Genomic DNA, 21,712 nt, shown 5'->3' on the forward strand with positions numbered 1-21,712 from the left:
AGTTAATGAGGGTACAGTAGTCAACGGGAAAATGTCGTAGTAATCGTTAGTAGTGGGAATTTAGTAAATTGGATTACTTAAGGAGGTAGCTCATCAATAATTTGTTCACGTTAGACTTGAGGACAAGCATATTGTAGTCAGTTGGAAAGCAGGAAAACGGAACAGTGTCCCACAGGCGTGCAGTTCTAAAGAAGATCATTGTTCATGGAATCTACGTTTGGGTTTAGGTACATGGAGGTAAAAATATCTCTTTCGTATAAATAAGTGTGTATATATATATGTATATATAATTTTGGCGCCTTCCAATGTCATATTGTCTGGGTCATTTTGACATTGGCCTTTCTATTTTAAAATGAATTCAATAGTCATTCATTTTTTATTTTTATTTACTCATTTTTCTTAATTTACCCTTGCCCCGGCAGTCGAATTTTAAATTTCTTCCACATTCTCACGCACATCTTATCTTTCTTTTAATAATATTATTGGAATTTATTCCCTTTACCTTATACCTATTTATGAATTATACTACTGATTTCTTCATTTTGGATTATTTGGGACCATCTTCCAATTATGCAATTCCCTTCGATTTTACTTGTACGAATGAAAATTTAACCAACTTTCTTGGATTCTGTATTTTTGGATTTTACGGTCATTGGATACTTTCCCCTTCAACTAACTATTCATTCACATGAAACCACTTTTTTCGTCGCTCTATTTCCTCTGCTTTACTTTTTGTTATCAAGTAAGATCTATGACTTGCTTGTAGCTTCATCAAATACTTTTGCAAGCAAAATCTGATCCCGCATTCTGCTAAATCCTACCCTCTGATGAGAAGTATTTCTTCGAAACTCCGCGGATTGAGGACTACCCATTTATTTAGTGTTTACTTTTCAAATTAAATATATGTCTAATTTTTTTCAAAGTGTTTTTTAAAGAGGTTTTATTAACTACTTGCTCTTATGTATATATATATATATATATATATAGCCATCCACATACAGTACCGTTTCGCTGTTTCACAGCTCATCAGTGCGGCTAGCCAGCTACTTCAAGCCAGGATTGAAACCTGATCGCCTGTACGGCAGTCAAGGCTCCTAACCACTACGCTATCGGCGGCAACTGATCGAGTCGTGAGTTTACCGATGTTTATATATATATAGGACTATCCACTTATTTTGTGCTTCCGTTTTAAAATTAAATGTGTTTTAACTATTTTTCAAAGTATTTTTAAACATGTTTTATTAACTACTTATTCTTATTTATATATATATATATATATATATATATATATATATATATATATATATATATACACACACACACACACAGACACACACCCACAGATGCATATACTAGCAGAGAGTCATAACATTGTTCGGAATTGAATGAGGATCAACCGGTGTTCCACACTTGAATACATGTAGTGTCATCGAAATCTGTGAAATAAGCCATTTCTCTTCATAAAATCGATTGATTGGCTGCTCTAGTTAAGGGCCCACCTCCCGCAGTGCACCGAATGGAAGCTTCATATGCCTCCCCACACTGACTTTGTCCAAAATACATAGTAATCTACATTGCACTTGATTGTTGATTTTATAAAAGTGTCTGTAGATAATGGCTTCACATTTAAAATGCCAAAGGCAAGCATCATAGTTTATCTGTGCTCTAAACATAAGCAATTATTTACAACGCGCCCCTGTCTTATCAAAGGACCAACTGTTGATTTTTATTTAAATTACTTTTACATAATCACTTGAATTAAAGTTGAATGAACAAAAGCCTAGCATCATGGTTCAATTAATGTCTAAAAATAAATATTAATTACAAACGCATACTTATCAAACACATTCCAATACACAACCATATTTAAGATCACTCCCAAACACATTAAGTATGTTCCTCTGAAATTTCAAACAATTCTGGCCACCTGTTTCTGAGTCTATAGGGAACGAACATACACACACGGTTCCTTTTACATAATAGTGTGCATATAAATTTACACCTTACAAATATGTCTGCATTATGTTTTTTTTGTTTTTATTTTTTTACGTATATCGGTATTTACATCCGAAATATGAATTTACAGAAATAATTAATACACGTCATATTTTAATGCGAGAAGCACATATAAGTAAACAATACAATTGAAGAAGATAGTAAGACTATGAATGCTCAGGAGTTTAATAATCAAAAGGAAAACTATAAATAAATGTTAACATATCATTCTCTCCAAATTCTGTTGCAATTAATTCAACGTTTATAAGGGGGAATAATTCTTACATATTTTCTTGGAGTTAGTTCCCTTGGATCCGTTACTCGTGAAAATGCAATATTTGGTCTGGATCTTCTGGCAATGACTAAATTATTTGTAATTTAAAAAAAATACAAACACACAAAAAAAAATAAATAAATAAAAATAGAAGAAAGAATAAATAAATAAATAGATAAAACCATGCATCAAAAATAGAAATAGACCTTCAAATGCTTGTCAATGTAATGATGAAACAAGAAAAGGCCATTGTAAATCTACCATAGTTTAGGTGTCGCCATAATAAAGATGGAATTTCGACCCCATAAAAATAATAGTAAAAACTTTTAAAATAGAATTGATTTATTGTAATTTTTGCAGTCAAAAAAACAACAAAAAAAACAATTTTTTTTTGCTCTCTGTAAAACTAGTGAATATTTTTAAAAAAATATCCATAAAGCGAAAACCGGGAAAATATGTTATTTCTACATATTTTGACGTAAATAATGAAAACAACGCAATTTTAAAATTCTCTCCAAAATCAAATAATTTATCAATTTTGATAACTTTTAGAGACTTATTAAAGAAAAAAAGAAGAAAAGCTGAACTATATATAAACTGAAATGAAAATACAAAAAAAGGAATTCTTATATGTTGCCAATTAATACAATTTTATCGATATTTCGGAAAAAAAAAAAAAAAAACCTTGGAAAATATATTAGAATTATTTAAGTTTTACGAAAGTTTAAAAGTTAATTTAAGGATTAAATTAAGGTTTTCAAAAAGCTTAGTTTTAAGAATTAAGAATTGATGTTTGATAGAATAAAAAGCAATTTATTAAAAATAATTTTAATATTACCTTTGTCGCGCTACAAATCATGATATTGAAAAGTAATAATAAATGAAATACTGTCACGTTACGGCGCGCACATCAAACAGGCCCTGTCGGTTGGGCATTAGAATACGCCGACTGCCCCCCCCCCCCCTGCAGAGGGTAAAAGTCCCTCAATGGGGGTCCTGGATATGACCTTAAACTATATCCAGTGATGAGGCCCCAGCTTGTGGGCTTTGGGGAGTGTGGAGCGACCCTTTAATTACCATTACTCCCAGGTCCTCTCTGGCCCGGAGTGGTAGTACCTGTTAGGGTCCCAACTATGGGTTGAATAGAAATCGACGTGAAAACAACAAATATATTCTATTAAAAAAAAATTTCGCTTTAAAATGTTTGGATTCAGCATTAAATAACCCAAAAAGGGCTGGTATGCCGTAAAACAAAAACAACCAACCAATCCACATCAAACCGAAAGTTAATTTATTTATGTGTTCTCTCCGCAAATATGATTTTTTTTTCTGGGTGTACATATCTATATATGTATTTTTTTGTTTAATATTTCAAACAAATGTAAAACTCTTATTGTTGTATTTCTCTTGATTAATGATTGCACGAAAACATTTTAAAATATATGATGTATACTTGTTTGTCCCCCCCCCCACCCTCTATATTGTTAGTATTTTATAAGGATATGTTTTTCGTAAATATGCGACGCCACGTTATATTGCCACTTTTTAATGTTTTGGTTATTTTGTGACGTTCAAATCAAATTTCGTCCGTTTTATTCAGTGTAAAATAAAGAATGTTGGTATGCGGTTTTAACCCTGATCCTCTTCCATATAGAGTAATCATTACAAGTAATTCATTTCATATTGCTAGTTTTTACTTGTATTTTTTGTTATGGATTTCGAAAATTACCGTCATATATAACGATAGTTTAATTAAAAATAATGACACCAGAGAAAGTGTATTAATCTATCTGTTACGAAACTCCTTATCTAGCTTTCACCGTATTGGCTGGGGGGGTGATTTTGGTCTTCTGCAGTTCTTGGAAGTTCACACTCCAAGAATTTACCTTTTCATAGGTGGACGAAACTGTTCAACCACTTTCCGCAGGCCAAGGTGCTCGTCCCCTTGGATGCTGGCTCTTCAATCTCACTTTCTCACTCTTGTGTCTCACCACCCGGCCGCGGTAAATATACAAGTAGGGGTTGGGAATAACGAAAGCAGTGTAGTAGCAAATCTTATGAATTGCATGTGTTGCTAAAAGTAGTGTTATGTGATATTGATTGAGTCAGTTTATAATTCATATGTTTGCTTGAAAGCAGCAACAACGTCCGTAATAGGGTCTTCTATGACACTATCGTTTTCCCGGGGGACGGGTTACTTGGTTGAAGAACGTCCTGGGAACGCAACAAGCTCCTCGGGTGAATAAACGATATCCAACGATAGGCACATGTTGGAAACATCAGCAAAAACGGGTCGATATGTCGTTGGCTATAACTGGCTGGCATGGGTCGCTTTTTTATTGCGTCATTACAAGCATCTTCCCATCGTCGGCATTAATGGAATGCTGCAATCGAACGATTGTACAAAAATAGCGAACAAATGCATTTTAATAAAAATATATATGATTTATTAAAGATTTAACAATCAGGAGCATATTTTTATAAAGACCAGTTGAAACGAGACGCATGCTATGTTGCGTCCGCCGACCCCAGAATGCAAGCGTCAACTGTTTAAAACAACGAAATTATATTTAATTCTCTCTTCACTGAAAGAGAGAAAAGGGGTGTGAAAGAGAGAAATAGATAAAGAGAGAGAGAGAGAGACAGACAGACAGAGGAATTCATACATAACGTTTAAACATTGTTTTGTTTTTGTATCCATGAGTTCTTTCGGGTTTGACCTTTCAAATTCTTAGGTCTTATATCGTTTTGCCTCGGTTCAATATAATAAACAAACTGTTATTCTTGGCTTGAGTCATAGCAGAATATTGTAAAAAATCAGAAACACCTCCTTAACACATCTGCACTTCACAGGTACAGACCAAGTTAAGCACAAGGTTTATTAATGTAGAATTCCCCAGCTCCCTCAAAAGGGGCTACGTCATTGTCCCACACTTCACCTTGTTGCCGTTTTTTTTTCTGTAATAATGTATTAAACAAATACTGACCCAACGGGCTACGAATGTATTAGTACAATACTAAGAGTATACTAGCTTGAGAACAGGACCTGCGCAGCGACATCAGAGTAAAGTGGAAGAAATAGCTCCTGCTTTTATTTATTATATTTATTTGTTTTTATTGCCAATCTTGACCCATCGACTTCCTCTGCTCGTAAAGCTTAACGCACGACATTTTCTATTTTATTTGACAATGGTTAATTCATATTTCTAGCAAATAAAATAAAGCACATTACAATTACAAAGGTTTTATGATCTACGTACACGTTACAGAACGAACAGGTCATATTCCAAAATCTGCGTTATTTGATCTAGTAGTGTTTTTTTTTTATTCATGAGAAATTTCTCGACTAAGTGAATGGTCATGCTTTCCTTGAGCATAATAAAATCCGATTACGTCACTACTAAATGTTTTTGAAAATATATTCCTAAATAGAAAACAGAGAAATTAAAATGGATTTTTTTCAAACATAACTATGCCTTTCAGCATGCATTTTGTATTATATATATATATATATATGTGTGTGTGATGATTGCAACGTCTTGTCAGACGAGTGCCACTCTCTCAGATACTTAGTCCATGAGCCCAAAAATGACTCCCATCGCCACAGGACCATTTTAATAGACAAATGCCTGAGGGAGTATCTGTACAAAGATGATGTTACAGAGTCTTAGCTTTGTACGACCGCTAAGTCTCTCTCTCGGTTCAAAATGTTGAGATCCAGCAACAAGCAAGAGCAAGATAGCCAGCAACAAGTTAAACTGCAGACCAGCTTAATGCGGGTACTGGTCTCCCGCTTTCTGTTTTTTTTTAATCAGAGATTTGCTTCTCCTAGAAAGGTTGCCTTCACCACGGCTTACGGGAGCCCTCTCCACCCCAACACACACACATACATACACACGAACACACATTGTGCTAGTTGGCCGTTGACCCCGAAAAAGGGTTCACTCGCCCTTTGGAAGGTCTTGTTTTTAATCCTTCAGGGAGACTAGCCACCCTCCTCACCAACAAGTCTGGTGGGGGAACCAGTTTAGTCGCCGGTGACCCGACCATGAGGCAGGTAGTACTGGGTTACATGGTACCAGTAGCCTATAACATGGCCTCACATGATTATATATATATATATATATATATATATATATATATATATATATATATATATATATATATTTGAAACGATGTGCAAAGGACAAAACATGAATTTGAAAAATCGATAAACACGACACGAATATACAGCCAGGACATGGAAATTGAATTCGGAACGAAAAAATCTGTAATAATGGAGATAAAAAGGGAAAACTAATCACATCAGAAGTATAAAACTGTCCAATCAAGAGGAAATGATGGAACATTGTAAACATGATACCTACAGATATTTGGGATAGCTAGAAGCAGACACAATCGGATCTAAAAAAGTGAAAGAAAAGATTAGAAAAAAATACACGATGAAAAGGATAGGCTTAGAAAAAAATCATATAGTAGAAATCTAAGAATAAATCCCTGTACAATATAATTAATAAGATATTATGAACCAATCATAAGACGAAACCAAAAGAGCTTAAGCATCTTGATCAGAAGACAAGAAAACTAATGGTTATGCACAATACACCTGAAAAACTATACTGAACAACTCTATGATAAAAAATAAACAAAAATAAAGATTCTTAAGTGTGGAAACAATTAATACTTAGTGCATAATTCGGAACAAAGAAAACTGATCACCGTAGCTAGACATTCCATCAAAATTGAAAAATACTGGATATGACGAAACCAGAAACAAAAGCAATAAACACCGGAAATAGAATGAGATATATAGACGAGTCATAAAAATTTAAAAAAAGACACTCATGAAAATACCTGGACATGGCTAAGAAAAAACACATACAAAAAGAAACCGAATCACTACTGGCAGCTGCAGGGAACAACGCGGTTAGATCAGCCTACATTAAAGCTAAAAATAGATTAAAAAAAACAAACAAACAAAACCAAACAACATTCAATGTAGACCATGGAAAAAGAAGCAAAACAGTAAAATCCATAAAACATCGAACAAGTCCAAGCAGAATATAAGCACGCACATGACTGCGTGAGAAAAGTATTAAATTTTGAACGAGTAGTTTACTGGTAGAACCAAACACAAGAGAAAATGCTGGAAACGGAAACCATAAATCCCTTCATATAAGCAAGGAGACTAGACGTCATAATAATTAAGAAGTAGAAAGGGACTACAAAATTGTAGATTTTAGCGTCCTTTCATTCAGAGGGTAAATATCAAAGTAACAGAAAAGCAAAGAATATGAGTAATATGGCAAAGAATTGAAAGGAATATGGAAGATGAAGAATGTTAATAAAATACCGATAATTGTACGAGTACGATGAAGAGTATAAGAAATCTATAGGAAATTGGAATTAAAGGTTTGGTTGATTGTTTTTGTTTTACGGCATATCAAGCCTTTTCAGGTGATTTAATGTCGAATCCAGTGATTTTGAAGAAAATTCTCCTAATAGGATATATTTGTTTTGTTTTTTAAAGTCAGTTTCTATTTAACCTTTAGTTTGGGCCCTAACGGATACTACCACTTCGCGTCAGAGTTGATCTGAGTGTAATGGCAATTAAGGGGTTGCTCCACAGTCGGCAAAGCTGGGGCCTCGCCATCGGATATAGTTTAAGGTCATATCTGAACGATAATATCCAGAACCGGGGAATATAAGGGAAGACTGAGATTACACAGCAGATTAATAATGCGGAGACCAATCTGCATGAACTTTTAATTAAAAAAAAATGAAAAAAAAAATAAAAGAGAAATAGTTGTACCGCTAAAAAGACTAAGAATAACTCAACACCAAAGAAAATATATGAAAAATTACATATCATTATAGTTCCAACATTTACTTTTTTCATTAATTTTGTCATTAACATTTGAATTTTGCAAATTCGTGTCCATTTTCTTTTTTTCAATTCGCCTATTTTTTAAATTATTATTTTTTTTTTCGATATCACTTTTTATTCAATTCCTCTGTCGTGTATGTGGGAAATCGCCATTGTCTTTCGATGAGTTTCGTTAATTCGTTTTAAACTTCTTGAAGGAGATTTTGTCGCAATCACCGGTCACTCGGCAAGTGTCACTTGATATTCAATATCTTGAAGAAGGGAAAGCGACAAGAAAGGGAACAGAAGATGATGGAATAAATTAAGGAAAAAAGGAACGAAAGGAAAATTGTGTGAAAATTGAATAAAACGAGGTAATTGACAGAGAATAAAATATGTCGACGTTTTGTGTGGCTAATTGTGATTTGAAATCAATCGATAAATCACAAAATAAAGATGTGCAACAAAAAGCAAAAAGTGATATAAAAATGATAGAAAGAAAAAATAGGAATGGAATAATTACAGAAGGAAAAAAGGTAAACAGGGAAATAAGTTAATAAACGACAAAACGAAGGACATGATAGACGGAACAAAATACAGAATATACGAAACAAACAGAAGGATGAAAGAAAAAAGATGAGGGAGACAAAAGAATGAGGGGGAGAATAAATTAAGGAAAAAAGACCGAATTAAGGAAGAAGAAATGCAAACAGAACGAATTAATGTAGAACAAACGAAGTCAGAAATTACAGGTTATGAAGGAAGAAAAGTGGAGGAAAGGAGAATGAACAAATGAAAGGAAGAGCAGATGAAAGGAAGAACGAAGTAAAGGAAGAACGAAGTAAAGGAAGAACGAAGTAAAGGAAGAACGAAGTCAAGGAAGAACGAAGCATAGAAAAAGACAAAGTAAAGAAAAAAAAACAAAGTAAGGAAAGAACAAAGTAAAGGGAGAACACAAGGGGAAAAAAACGAAAAAAGAAACGAAGAAAGGAAAAACGAAAGAAAGAAAAAACGAAGAAAGAAAAAAATGAAGAAAGAAAAAACGAAGAAAGAAAAAACGAAAGAAGGAAGACAGAAAGGCGAAAAGATAAAAGAACGAAGGAAAAAAGGACGAATGAAAAACAACGAAAGAAAAAAAAAACGAAACAAGTAATAACGACGGAATGCAGAACGAAGGAAGAAAATACGAAGGGATGAAAAAGGAAAAGAAAACAAAAAAAAAGCTTGAAACCAAAATAATTTTAGACGAAAAATATGAATCTAAAACAAAAAAGACAGATTGGAAAAATTAATACACGTATACGGTAACGTGTAAGGTAAGTGATATTATATGGTAAGTATAAGGTAAGTGATATTAAAAATTAAAAAAATGAATGTATGTAAAGAAAAGAAAACATGAAAGCGTGACGAGAAAAAGGAAAGAAAACAAAATAAAAAATAAACCACATAAGTTTGGATTTTAAGAGAAGGTAGATGTATGTGAATAAGAAATGAAAAATAATAACAGTGAAAAAATTAAAATGCATTAAAGAAATAAACAATACATTATAAATAAAGGCAGAAAGCAAGAAAGATATTAAAGCAAATAAATTATGAAACAATAAAGAAAGAAACTGAGTACATGTAAATAATAACGGATGATCAGGATAAAATAAAAAAAGGATGTTGTAAAGCGAAAAAAATTGAAAATACCAAAGAGGAAAGAAAAAAAATCAAAGAAAGATAGGAACGAAATGAAATTGATAAATAAAAAAAGACTAAGAAAAGGAGAGGAAAGAGCAGTAGAGAGAGGCGGAGTATAGATTAATTTGAGAAAGAAGGAAGAAAGATCACTTCCAACAGAACTTCAAATAAAGACAACAACAACAAAAAACGGCCATTTTAACTTTTTCAAGTTTAGCTTCTGTCTGGAGTGGACTTCAAAAAGGTTAAGTGTGTTTGAGTCCACGTTGTCACCGAGAAATAGCAGACTGCCTTCCCTCACTTAAGTTCTTTAACTATGAAGATGATTGGAAATACGTAGGAATGCCATTCATAGTAGTTTCAATTGATTTCTTAGAGAAGTCGTCTTATTACTTTTTATAATCACTGCAACCTATATGAAAAAGTACATATGGTTTGGTAGATTGTTTGTTTTTCCCCCCCTCATATTAACCCATTTTTTATTATGTCCCCCCCATTTTCGAGCTTTTAATGCAACGTCAAGTATATTTGAAAAAAGATTTTAGGCTTTAATTTGTTAATATCGTTAAATATTTAATATTAGTGTTTGGTTTGGTTATCTTTTTTGACGGCATATCGACTCTTCGGAAAATTTAATTGCAAATTCAGTACTTTTTAAACCACATTTTTATTCGTCAAGTTCTTTATATCTTAAAATAATCATCCTTGCTATGTAGCTTGTGTTTTTTTTTTTTTACGGTATATACACCTTTTATGCCATTTAATGCCAAATGCTGTAATTCCGTAAAGATATATTTTGTTTCAAGTATCTTATATCTTCAGATATTTGTTCCTAATGCTTGTTTGGTTGTTTTGTAGAGGAAAATATTTTAGTTTTCGTTTTGCAGAGCATGATAGAGTTTGGAATGAGGAAGGTAAAAATAACAATAACATCAATGTTATGTGCTTTTAGCTCGGGAAGCTTGTATGTCCATACAGCCAGATCTGTTATGACCAGGTATTATATATATGAAATCGTTATTGCAGGGCGAAATATGATAACCATCCGTTGAACATAAGTTGTATTTTTTTAAATATAGTTTGTGATGGATGTGCATGTTTTTTTCCCAATGAATTCTAATAGAAAACAATATAATTGATCCAGCTAAGTTTTAATTAGGATTATTTCATTTTAGAGCCAATGCCAATTTCGATTATAACGGTCATAACTTTAATCGGCATGAACAATGTTTGTTGTTTTTATTTTATTTTATAAGCAAACGCCATTCGAAGCATAAGACAAACACACAGAACAAAAGACCGATCTTTTATAAATGAACGACGACTCTGATGAAAAATATTTGACAAAAACTTGCGGAGAAAACTCTGTTTTACGGTTGTTTTAAAAATAGAACGGGAATTTAAATTTAAAATAATCTTTAATAAAAACGAAAGATTTGTTGTTATAAAAGTACAAAATTATTAACAAAAACAAAATATTTTAATTCTAAAACGAAAAAAGTCGGGTTTGGTATATTTATTTTATTATTTTATTTCCATTATTTATTTATTTTATTATTTTATTTTTATTATTTATTTATTTATTTTTATTATTTATTTATTTAATATTTTTATTATTAATTGATTTATGTTATTTTTATTTTATTTTTTATTTTTATTATTTATTTATTTAATATTTTCTATTTTATTTATTTATTATATTTTTTTATTATTTATTCATTTATTATATTTATAGATTTATTTTATTTTTTATTATTTATTTATTTATTTATTATATGTATAGATTTATTTTATTTTTATTTTTATTATTTATTTATTATATTTATAGATTTATTTTATTTTTTATTTTATTATTTATTTATTATATTTATTTATTTATTTTATTTTTTATTATTTATTTATTATATGTATAGATTTATTTTATTTTTTATTTTTATTATTTATTTATTATATGTATAGATTTATTTTATTTTTTATTTTTATTATTTATTTATTATATTTATAGATGTATTTTATTTTTATTATTTATTTATTATATGTATAGATTTATTTTATTTTTATTATTTATTTATTATATTTATAGATTTATTTTATTTTTTATTATTTATTTATTTATTTATTATATGTATAGATTTATTTTATTTTTTATTGTTTATTTATTTATTATATGTATAGATTTATTTTATTTTTTATTGTTTATTTATTTATTATATGTATAGATTTATTTTATTTTTATTTTTATTATTTATTTATTATATTTATAGATTTATTTTATTTTTTATTTTATTATTTATTTATTATATTTATTTATTTATTTTATTTTTTATTATTTATTTATTATATGTATAGATTTATTTTATTTTTTATTTTTATTATTTATTTATTATATGTATAGATTTATTTTATTTTTTATTTTTATTATTTATTTATTATATTTATAGATGTATTTTATTTTTATTATTTATTTATTATATGTATAGATTTATTTTATTTTTATTATTTATTTATTATATTTATAGATTTATTTTATTTTTTATTATTTATTTATTTATTTATTTATTATATGTATAGATTTATTTTATTTTTTATTGTTTATTTATTTATTATATGTATAGATTTATTTTATTTTTTATTGTTTATTTATTTATTATATGTATAGATTTATTTTATTTTTATTTTTATTATTTATTTATTATATTTATAGATTTATTTTATTTTTTATTTTATTATTTATTTATTATATTTATTTATTTATTTTATTTTTTATTATTTATTTATTATATGTATAGATTTATTTTATTTTTTATTTTTATTATTTATTTATTATATGTATAGATTTATTTTATTTTTTATTTTTATTATTTATTTATTATATTTATAGATGTATTTTATTTTTATTATTTATTTATTATATGTATAGATTTATTTTATTTTTATTATTTATTTATTATATTTATAGATTTATTTTATTTTTTATTATTTATTTATTTATTTATTATATGTATAGATTTATTTTATTTTTTATTGTTTATTTATTTATTATATGTATAGATTTATTTTATTTTTATTATTTATTTATTATATTTATATATTTATTTTATTTTTTATTTTTATTATTTATTTATTATATTTATTTATTTTATTTTTTTTACAGACGTCCAACTCACCGTTCACATTTGGAATTATCGACTTTTAAAGGTTTTCGGGTATGCTTAGAACGAATAAACACACCAAACATCCCTATGTTAAGAATGGCTTTCTAAATAGACCCTCCCCCCTCAACCTCCCCATGTTAAGAACGCCTTTCGGAATAGACCTCTAACTTCACCATGTTAAGAACGCCTTTCGGAATGGACAACCCCATACATGTCAGCATACCCGAAAATCTATAAAAGTTCACATGTCGAATGTGGACGGTTAGTTGGACTAGGATTAAAACGGAAGGAAATTTAAATTTCCATTCCATTTTTAAAACAACCGTAAAACAGAGTGTTGCCTTCATGTTTTATCAAAACTTTTGCAAAATAAAAATAAACACACTACCTAATGGCACGCAGTGAACGTCTTTGATCCTAATTGACTTGTTTATACATGGTTAGGTTAAAATTAAGCTAAGAGAAAGTGTTAAGTCTACAGCAGTAAAATAAGACCCATCGAAGAAAGCCCCGGAGATTAGTGGCTTACGTTGGATATGCAATAAGCGATACTGTTTATGCTTAAATCTTCGTTACTCATTCAGTTTCCAGGTCATGTTATTTTGTAGTATGGCGTTATTACATTAAATTAAATTTTACATTAGGTTTTGTTTATTAATTCGTTAGGTGAAAGTACAGTAGAGTAGAAATCACCTCCCTCTTAATGTTAGGAATAGCTTTCTAAATATATAATGTTATATTTTCAGCGGCGTCCCTAACTGCACAAGCACGAACGCATATAGAAAAGTGTCTAAATACAAATGTGAAAATATATTATTTAAAATGTCGTATTCTACTTTCAGTGATAGTGTTATGCATTTAACTGGATTTGAACTTGGTTTAACTGATTTAATAATCCGCATAGTTTTCAAGGATAATACGAGCTTATCTATTTTCGAGAAACTTGCGCTTGCTGTACAGGTTTCAGGCTTGAATATCCCATATCGAAGTTGAAGGTAGAAAACGTGTACAGTTTTTTTTTTATAGCAAATCAATCAAACATATCACGTTGGTTCTATTTGTCTAACGATCTAGAGACATTTTGGAATTAGCTAATGGTCACTCGAGAATGTTAAACTGTAAAAGTGAGAGTCTCTGTGTACCCTTTCTCCCATCTCTGAACTTTATATTCTTACTTTTAAGAACAGCTTTCGGCATAGACACCCCTATCCTCCCCATTTTAAGAACGGTTTTCGGAATAGACACCTCAAACCTCCCCATGGGAAGAACGGCTTTCGGAATAGACACCCCATCACTAAGATTAAAATGGAACGAAATTTAAATTTCCGTTCCATTTTTAAAACAGTCGTAAAACAGAGCGTTCTTCGCAAGTTTTACCAAAAGTTTTGCAAAATATAAATAAACAGACTAGCTAATTGCCACCATTTTGGAATTAGCAAATGGTCAATATTACTTATTTACACGTCTAGAGAGTGTTAGACTGCAAACGATGAGGACATGTATGGACCTTGTGTCCCATCTCTGAGCTTCATTTTTTTTATCATATTCAAGTTATATATAAAATAAAGGTACTAGTGCAGAGAGTGATCCGGACGTAAATAATAACGTTATTATTTAAAAAGTCATTCTTAACACCGGGAGGAGTGGGTGCTTTGTACCTATTCTATACTTCAACCTTACAATTGAATATAAAAACATATAATAAAACTTTGATTAAACTTGGAATTACGATTTAAAAAATAGCGCGGATCACTCTCTGCACTAGCACCAAAATAAAACACCATAACTGAATTTTTTCTGATAAAAGAATTTTCTTTTACTGGGAGGTCACCTCTTATTAAGGCCAAAAGGCCACTATGGTATAAGTGTTAATAAGTGTTAGGCCCATGGTGAGATAACGGCATGGCGATCAGCAATGATGGAACTTGTGTAGTGCTTAATCATTTAAGAGGACGGCTCAACAAGAACTTGTTTACATTGGACTTGGAAGCAACGATGTCATAATCGGCTGGAAAGCAGACTCAGAGTATTATTTCCAAACACAGACAGTACTAGAAAAGATGCTTTGTTGTGGTTTTCAATCCTCTCATTGTATTAATCATCATTCTACTGTCAATATGCCTATCTATCTTGAATTTTATGCTTGTGAGTCCTTTAGACATAAATAAATGACGATTGTTTAGTAGAAAACACAATGGAGTTTCTTGTTAAATCACATAATGCGTTATCCAGGCGACCTGTGAAGTCCTTGGTTCATGCTGACGCCCATATTAAATTTTAAACACAATCCTGTTATGTACACTTTCTTTTGATACTGATTTTTTTTTTATAATATTAATAATTGTGTATTAAATTACGCACACTAAGTAATAGAGACGTACTCTTTAATCACAATGGAGATCTCGTATAAAATAAATTTAGTTTTTTATGAGTTGAGATGTTTTTGGAGGCAGTTAACATATCACTCAATACACATAACGGAACAGCAGTCTGTATTTACATATGATCTTTGTGGGTTTCCTATATAAAGAAATGAATGTACATAACACCTAAAACTGTATACTCGGGGAACATTTATTAGAAAATACAGTGCTAATGCAGAGAGTGATCCGCGCTATTTTTTAATCGTATTTCAAGGTAAATTAAAGTTTTATATGTTTTTTTTTATTCAATTGTAAGGTTAAAGTATAGAATAGGTACAAAACACGCTCCCCTCCCCATGTTAAGAATGGCTTTTTAAATAATGACCTTATTATTTCAGCACGGATCACTCTCTGCATGAGTAACAAAAATAAAATTGAATCCATCTCTAAATCTGTAAGTTCACCTCTAATATGACTACGTTGACACGATTCCCTTAAACCATCAAATATATCTACTATTATATAAAAGGATTTTTCTGTGTGTGTGAGTTCGTATCCAATGGACTCGAAAACTGCTGGGCCAATTATTACGAAATTTCAAATTAAGCTGCTTTATGTGCCTGGGAGTGTTCTTAGATAGGTTTTTTATCGGAATGTTTTCGATAAGTATCGATAATCGAAATAATCCGACGAAAGAAAGGACAAACGATTTTGACTAAAGTTAAAACCTTACACTTCCTAACATCCCAAGTGCATTTGGGAAGTTTTATTACCACACAAGCAGAAAGGCCCGACATGTAAAGTCAACAGTAGATTCTTTTATATGATAGGGGCGCGTTCGAAATAAATGTTTCTGTGTAAAAAACATCTGAATGATAATTGACTTTTTTCATTTTAAACTTGAATTCAAGCTATTATCACCGCACAAGGAGTAAGGCCACTCATAAAATCAACAGTTGGTTCTTTGATGCGATAAGAGCGCGTTCAGAATAAATGTTTCTGTTTAGCGCACAATTGACGCACAATACTTGATTTTTAGCATTTTAACATTAATTAAAACCATTATATACAAAAATAAGTTTATAAATCACCAGTATGTTCTCTACAGTGCAATGTAGATTACAATGTATTGTGATCTAAGTCACTGGAAGGGAGCCTGTGAAGTTTGCTCTCGGTGCACTGGAATGAGTCCCGAACCCATTGAAGCGACTTGATTGACAAATGAGAAATTGTGATGACAAAAATTTCGATGATAATAAAATTGGTAGTGTGAAACATTCGTTGATCATCATTCAATACCGGACAATGCCGACTCTCCCTGCTGGTATACTATATTCATAAAATTCATAGCATAGGCACCGCCAAAAATGGCCGAAAAATCAAGTTGTTGTTGTTTTTTAAAACGAAATTACATTTATTAAAATCCATTATTTCTGAGTAACTTTTTTTTTCCAGAAAGATAAAACTCTGAATTTTATCATATAGAAAACAGAATAATGTAAAACTTTTTCTACTATTTTTAATTAAATTTTAAATGTTAAATTTTCCCAAAAAGTTAACAATTGACATTTTCTGTCTTGCACAAAAAAACGTACATAAATATTTAAAAAAAAAGAAAAAAAAAAGGTTTTTGAAATAATTAATTTATTTATTTGTTGTCTAACTAAGATGTAGGATGATTTTCTATGAGAATATGCAAAAATATTATAATATAAGTACCTGGATTTCAAATAATTCCACTTATTCATATAACCAACCAGTTACTTCGCGTCGATCTAGACAATGTTTACATTTGTATTTGATAAAAAGAAAACTATGGAAAACCAAACAGGCAAAAAAAAAAAAAACTTATTTTTCAGTAACGAAAATTTCAATGTATTATTAACGCTGAGACTGGCCAGTACCAGATGGGTGACCATTTGTATGAGTTTGTTTTTTAATGTGTATGTGTGCCAGGCTCCACAAAATGGGGGGGATTTAAAGCAGAATAAACAAATATATTTCAGCGCGTTTGGTCCACCGTAGTCGAAAGGCGGCAAACGTTTTCAAACGGGATCGAAAAAAATGATGCTATTTTTAACACAAAGGGCCCAATATTTGTCGAATTTCTTTTTTGTATCGATTCTTCACAGCATGCCCTGTTTAATAATAGTCATGCATTATTCGGCTCGCTAAAAAAAATGTTAATTTATTCATCAAAGATTTTAAAATGGCTTTTTTCGTATAAATATTAAAAAAAATATATGTTTTGCTTAACTTAAATTAATTATTTTACTTAACATATTCACCAAATTTCACACTTCAAACTTCAAAAGCGGGATAATTAAATCCAATCGAAGTTCTGATATTCAGACGTCAAAATAAGGTATGCACACATTTTTTTTTAATCTATAATCCTGTCCCTTACAACAACACAATATGTAGTGTTCAGTTTCAGATGATTATTTTAAGCATATTTGGAACCCCCTCAAAACAAGGGGGGGTTGTAAGCAAATATATATATATATATATATATATATATATCGTTTATGAAAAATAAGTACACTGTTATAAAGTTCATTCTTCTCTTAATAATCGCTGAAAATTTCGTATTGATCGGATAATTACCAGATTTTGTGTAGATTTTTAAAAAGACGGTCCGTCAAAAAGTACTTTCCTGCCCCCCCCAGTTTCGGTGTTGCCTATCATAGCATGTAAGCAACCTTTCTGATGAAAAATATAACAGTAGTTACGAGTATCTACATTAAAATCTATCTGCGTAGCGACCCATGGTGACACAACAGCTTTTAAACACGTATATCTTATTTTAATAGAAGTTATATCACATACGTAATGTATTGCTTCAAACAGTTTACCTACATTTCAGCCTCTTCCGATACTATTAGCGGACGAAACTGGAGGATGCGGCAGTAGGAACAAAAACAATATACGCAAGTAATATGGTGTTGAAGACATAGTAGAAATGCATAAAATATTGATTCATATTCAATCCCACACAAGCCAGGACTTCCAGCTAATATCTAATAATAGATAATATTAAAAAAAAAAAAACTCAACAAACTTTTCCCGATTTATTTTTAAATTCCGCGCCAGTAAATGTAAACCGTTCCAGAATATGGCAAACGCAATGAATATTTTGTTGAGTTGAAAGCAGGCTTGGCGCTTCTTCGGAATAAGAACGAAAATAGAAAATCGAAATATTAAATGTTCATTTTAACCAATGCTATCTACTTTATTGTCTTGGCGAAATTGGTAAAATATCCAGAAAAATGATTAAATTAATTATTAAATAAATATCGAAGAAAAATTACAAATTATACTTAAATAATAAAAAAAAAATAGTATGAACAGGGGAAATAACTGCAATCAGTCTTGTTACGTTTCTTCCCAAAGCTAATGGCGGTCCTTAGATGATAAAATCATGAAAGTACATGTTTTATGTCATAAGACAGTAATATTTTACTTATTGCGACTTAACAATTTAGTAGATACCGCTGTTGTAGTTGAGAAAATAAAGTAGATGATATTGGTTTTTAATAGAAATTCAATTTTACGACTTTTCAAGTTTCGTTCGTATTCAGAGAAAGTAGATTATTACGACGTTTTCTAAACGCTGCAAGAAGCTAGATTCCTACACACAAATTCCCGCTATTTCCCAGTCATGTCCCTTTGCTACGGCAAAATTGCGAAGTAGTTGAAAATTCTAACACTTCTCAAATAACATCAGTAAAACTCTTTCTTATATTTCAGAAACTTGAAAAAAAAAACTTTACTTACCTATTTTGTAATCGAAAAATTGTTTACATAGACAATGAATCAGACTTCTAATAGGTTCCTCCTTTTTGTAAGTAACAATACATCTGTAAACAGAAAAACATATTGGCACATAGAAAAAATGCGATCTGTTTAATCATCTATTAAGTTCTGAGTTTTAGTATAAAAATGTTACGGAAAGCTAGTTAAATATTTTTTTTTATTTTATTAAATACAAAGAAAAAATGATTTATATTTTTTTCTACTCTGTCTTTTTCATTTCAAAAGAATTGTTTTAGTATTATTATTTCGCTAGTGAGACCTGTGGAAACTCCACACAGGGGACTCATTCATAATATATTGATGTTGGCTTTCTGTGGATGTCAAGCGTAAACGGGGACGCTCTGATATTATTGTAGCTTTTTTTATAAAAACTGCAAAAATACGTATCTAAGCTGGCAGGTACGCCCGCCGTAGCTCGGTCGTAAAGAACGTTTAACAATTATTTTTAATTCTTGCAGATTTCGTATATATTATTATAGAGTTAATGTTCTAGCGATTTTTTAAAATCTGTAGGTTCACCTCTAATAAGACTACGAGGACACGATTCCCTTAAACCATCAAATACCTCTACTAGTATATAAAAGAATTTGTGTGTGTGTGTGTGTGTGTGAGTTCATATCACATAGACTCGAAAACTGCTGGGCCGATTATTATGAAATTTCAAATAAAGCTTCTTTATGTGCCTGGGAGTGTTCTTAGATAGGTTTTGTATCGGAATGTTTTCGATAAGTATCGATAATCGAAATAATCCGACGAAAGAAAGGACAAACGATTGTTTTTATATATTATAAAGTTGCCATTTTGTAATAATATCCATATGACCAAGGTGCATCAGCTTGAATCGACAGCGAAACTATATATATATATATATATATATATATATATATATATATATATATATATATATAAAGAATTCTTGATGAAATTATTTTTAAAAAATAGATCACTGGAGTGCTATCAGCTAGACTCGAAACTGAAACCAAAATTTATGAAGATTTTTGGTAAAATTACTTATAAAAAATAGATGACTTAATAGCCAGGTTCCTAATGTAATGTCGTCGGAACTTTTTTGAGATTTGCAAACCTATACATTTTTGGAAATTTTTTGTATCAGGAATCAGGAAATCAATGTTTGCGTTTGCCCAGATGCGTTTTAGCATATTTTAGTTTTCACTTTTAATTCTCATTTTCGCTCATCCGGATATTTCTCTTTCAACACTTGATGATGATTCGCGGACGAATCGAAAGCGCTCGTGACAGCAAAAACTATGAAACTTTTATTAATATTTTTGATACAAAAAAATCATACGGAAAATCGAAAAATTAAGAAAAAAAAAAAGAATCACAAAGCAAAGTGTTTCCTTTGCGTTTAATAATATTTGCTTGAATGAAAAAATGCTGCCTAAATATATCAATTTCATATATATATATATATATATATATATATATATATATATATATAGGGGGATCCCCCCCCAAAAAAAACAGAGGGCATTCAATTGTTTTTCTGAGCATTTTACAGTCAACAGAGAAAAAAAGGCCAAATACCCTAGTGTTTTGATCTGATGTTTTGAATATAATAAAAAAACTTATGACCAAAGTTTCATTTCATTCGGACAAACACTAAGAAACGGGGCCTAATTCGATTTGGTCCCGTTTTTTGGGGTCACCCTATATATATATATATATATATATATATATATATATATATAATCATTCACATATAGTACTGCTCATATGTGCCACGAGACTAGTATCAATCTCTAGCGAAAAATTGAAACTACAGTCATCTAGTTAATAATGGATAATTATAACCTCTAGCCAATGGGCATGGTAACCGTCTTCGACTTCACCAAATGCCTATTTATATAGACATATGCCCCCACTTTTACAGTGGTCGACATGTTTGTTTATTTACAAACATATAGAGGTTCAGTGTTGACTTCTTCTCCGCAAGCCACCCTCACTGTTTCATTTGAAAAATATAGAAACTGTTTATACTAAGTTCTTTTAGATTTCCCTTTATAAGCAAAAAGGAAATCTTTTAGATCTTAATGTGATTTCTATTTGATTCTTTCTTACCGTTTTACTTCGCCTTTTGTTTTGTACCCCCAATATATTTCACATTATTTTTTGTAATCGTCACTATATGTTGATTTAGTTCTATGGAGCAAGGTGCGGAGCGGGTATGCTGGCTCTTTTACGTTTGATTTGGTCTATATTGAGTTTTATAAATTGTGTACGGACAAAAGATAATAAAACCTCTCTCTTTCTTTCTTTCTTTCCTCTCTCACACACACACATATATGAGAGATTGTATGTAAATAATACATATATATATATATATATATATATATTAGAGAGATTGTATGCATATACAATGCATTTATATATAAGGAGAGAGATTGTATGTACATATAATTTGTATATTAACATATATATTAGATGTTATGCATATATATATTATGTATATGTTGAAAGAATAAAAACATATTTAACTCTACTCACGTATAGATCACTTTCCCCTTGTTTTTTACCAAATCTACCTCCTCAACCCCCC

General features: G+C 30.3%; 1 long non-coding RNA gene across 1 annotated transcript in view; it reads right to left on the reverse strand.

Annotated features, from left to right (window-relative positions):
• LOC145254604 (uncharacterized) overlaps positions 1–19,247 on the reverse strand; it is a 38,506-nt gene extending 19,259 nt beyond the window's left edge. Inside the window, exon 1 of the long non-coding RNA XR_013863780.1 lies at positions 19,114–19,247. This is a non-coding gene — a long non-coding RNA (uncharacterized LOC145254604). The remainder of the gene's footprint in view (positions 1–19,113) is intronic.
• Positions 19,248–21,712: the final 2,465 nt, after the last annotated feature.

Source organism: Euprymna scolopes, chromosome 30 (assembly GCF_053919585.1).
Source record: "Euprymna scolopes isolate OS-2025 chromosome 30, ASM5391958v1, whole genome shotgun sequence".
Classification (NCBI taxonomy): domain Eukaryota; kingdom Metazoa; phylum Mollusca; class Cephalopoda; order Sepiida; family Sepiolidae; genus Euprymna; species Euprymna scolopes.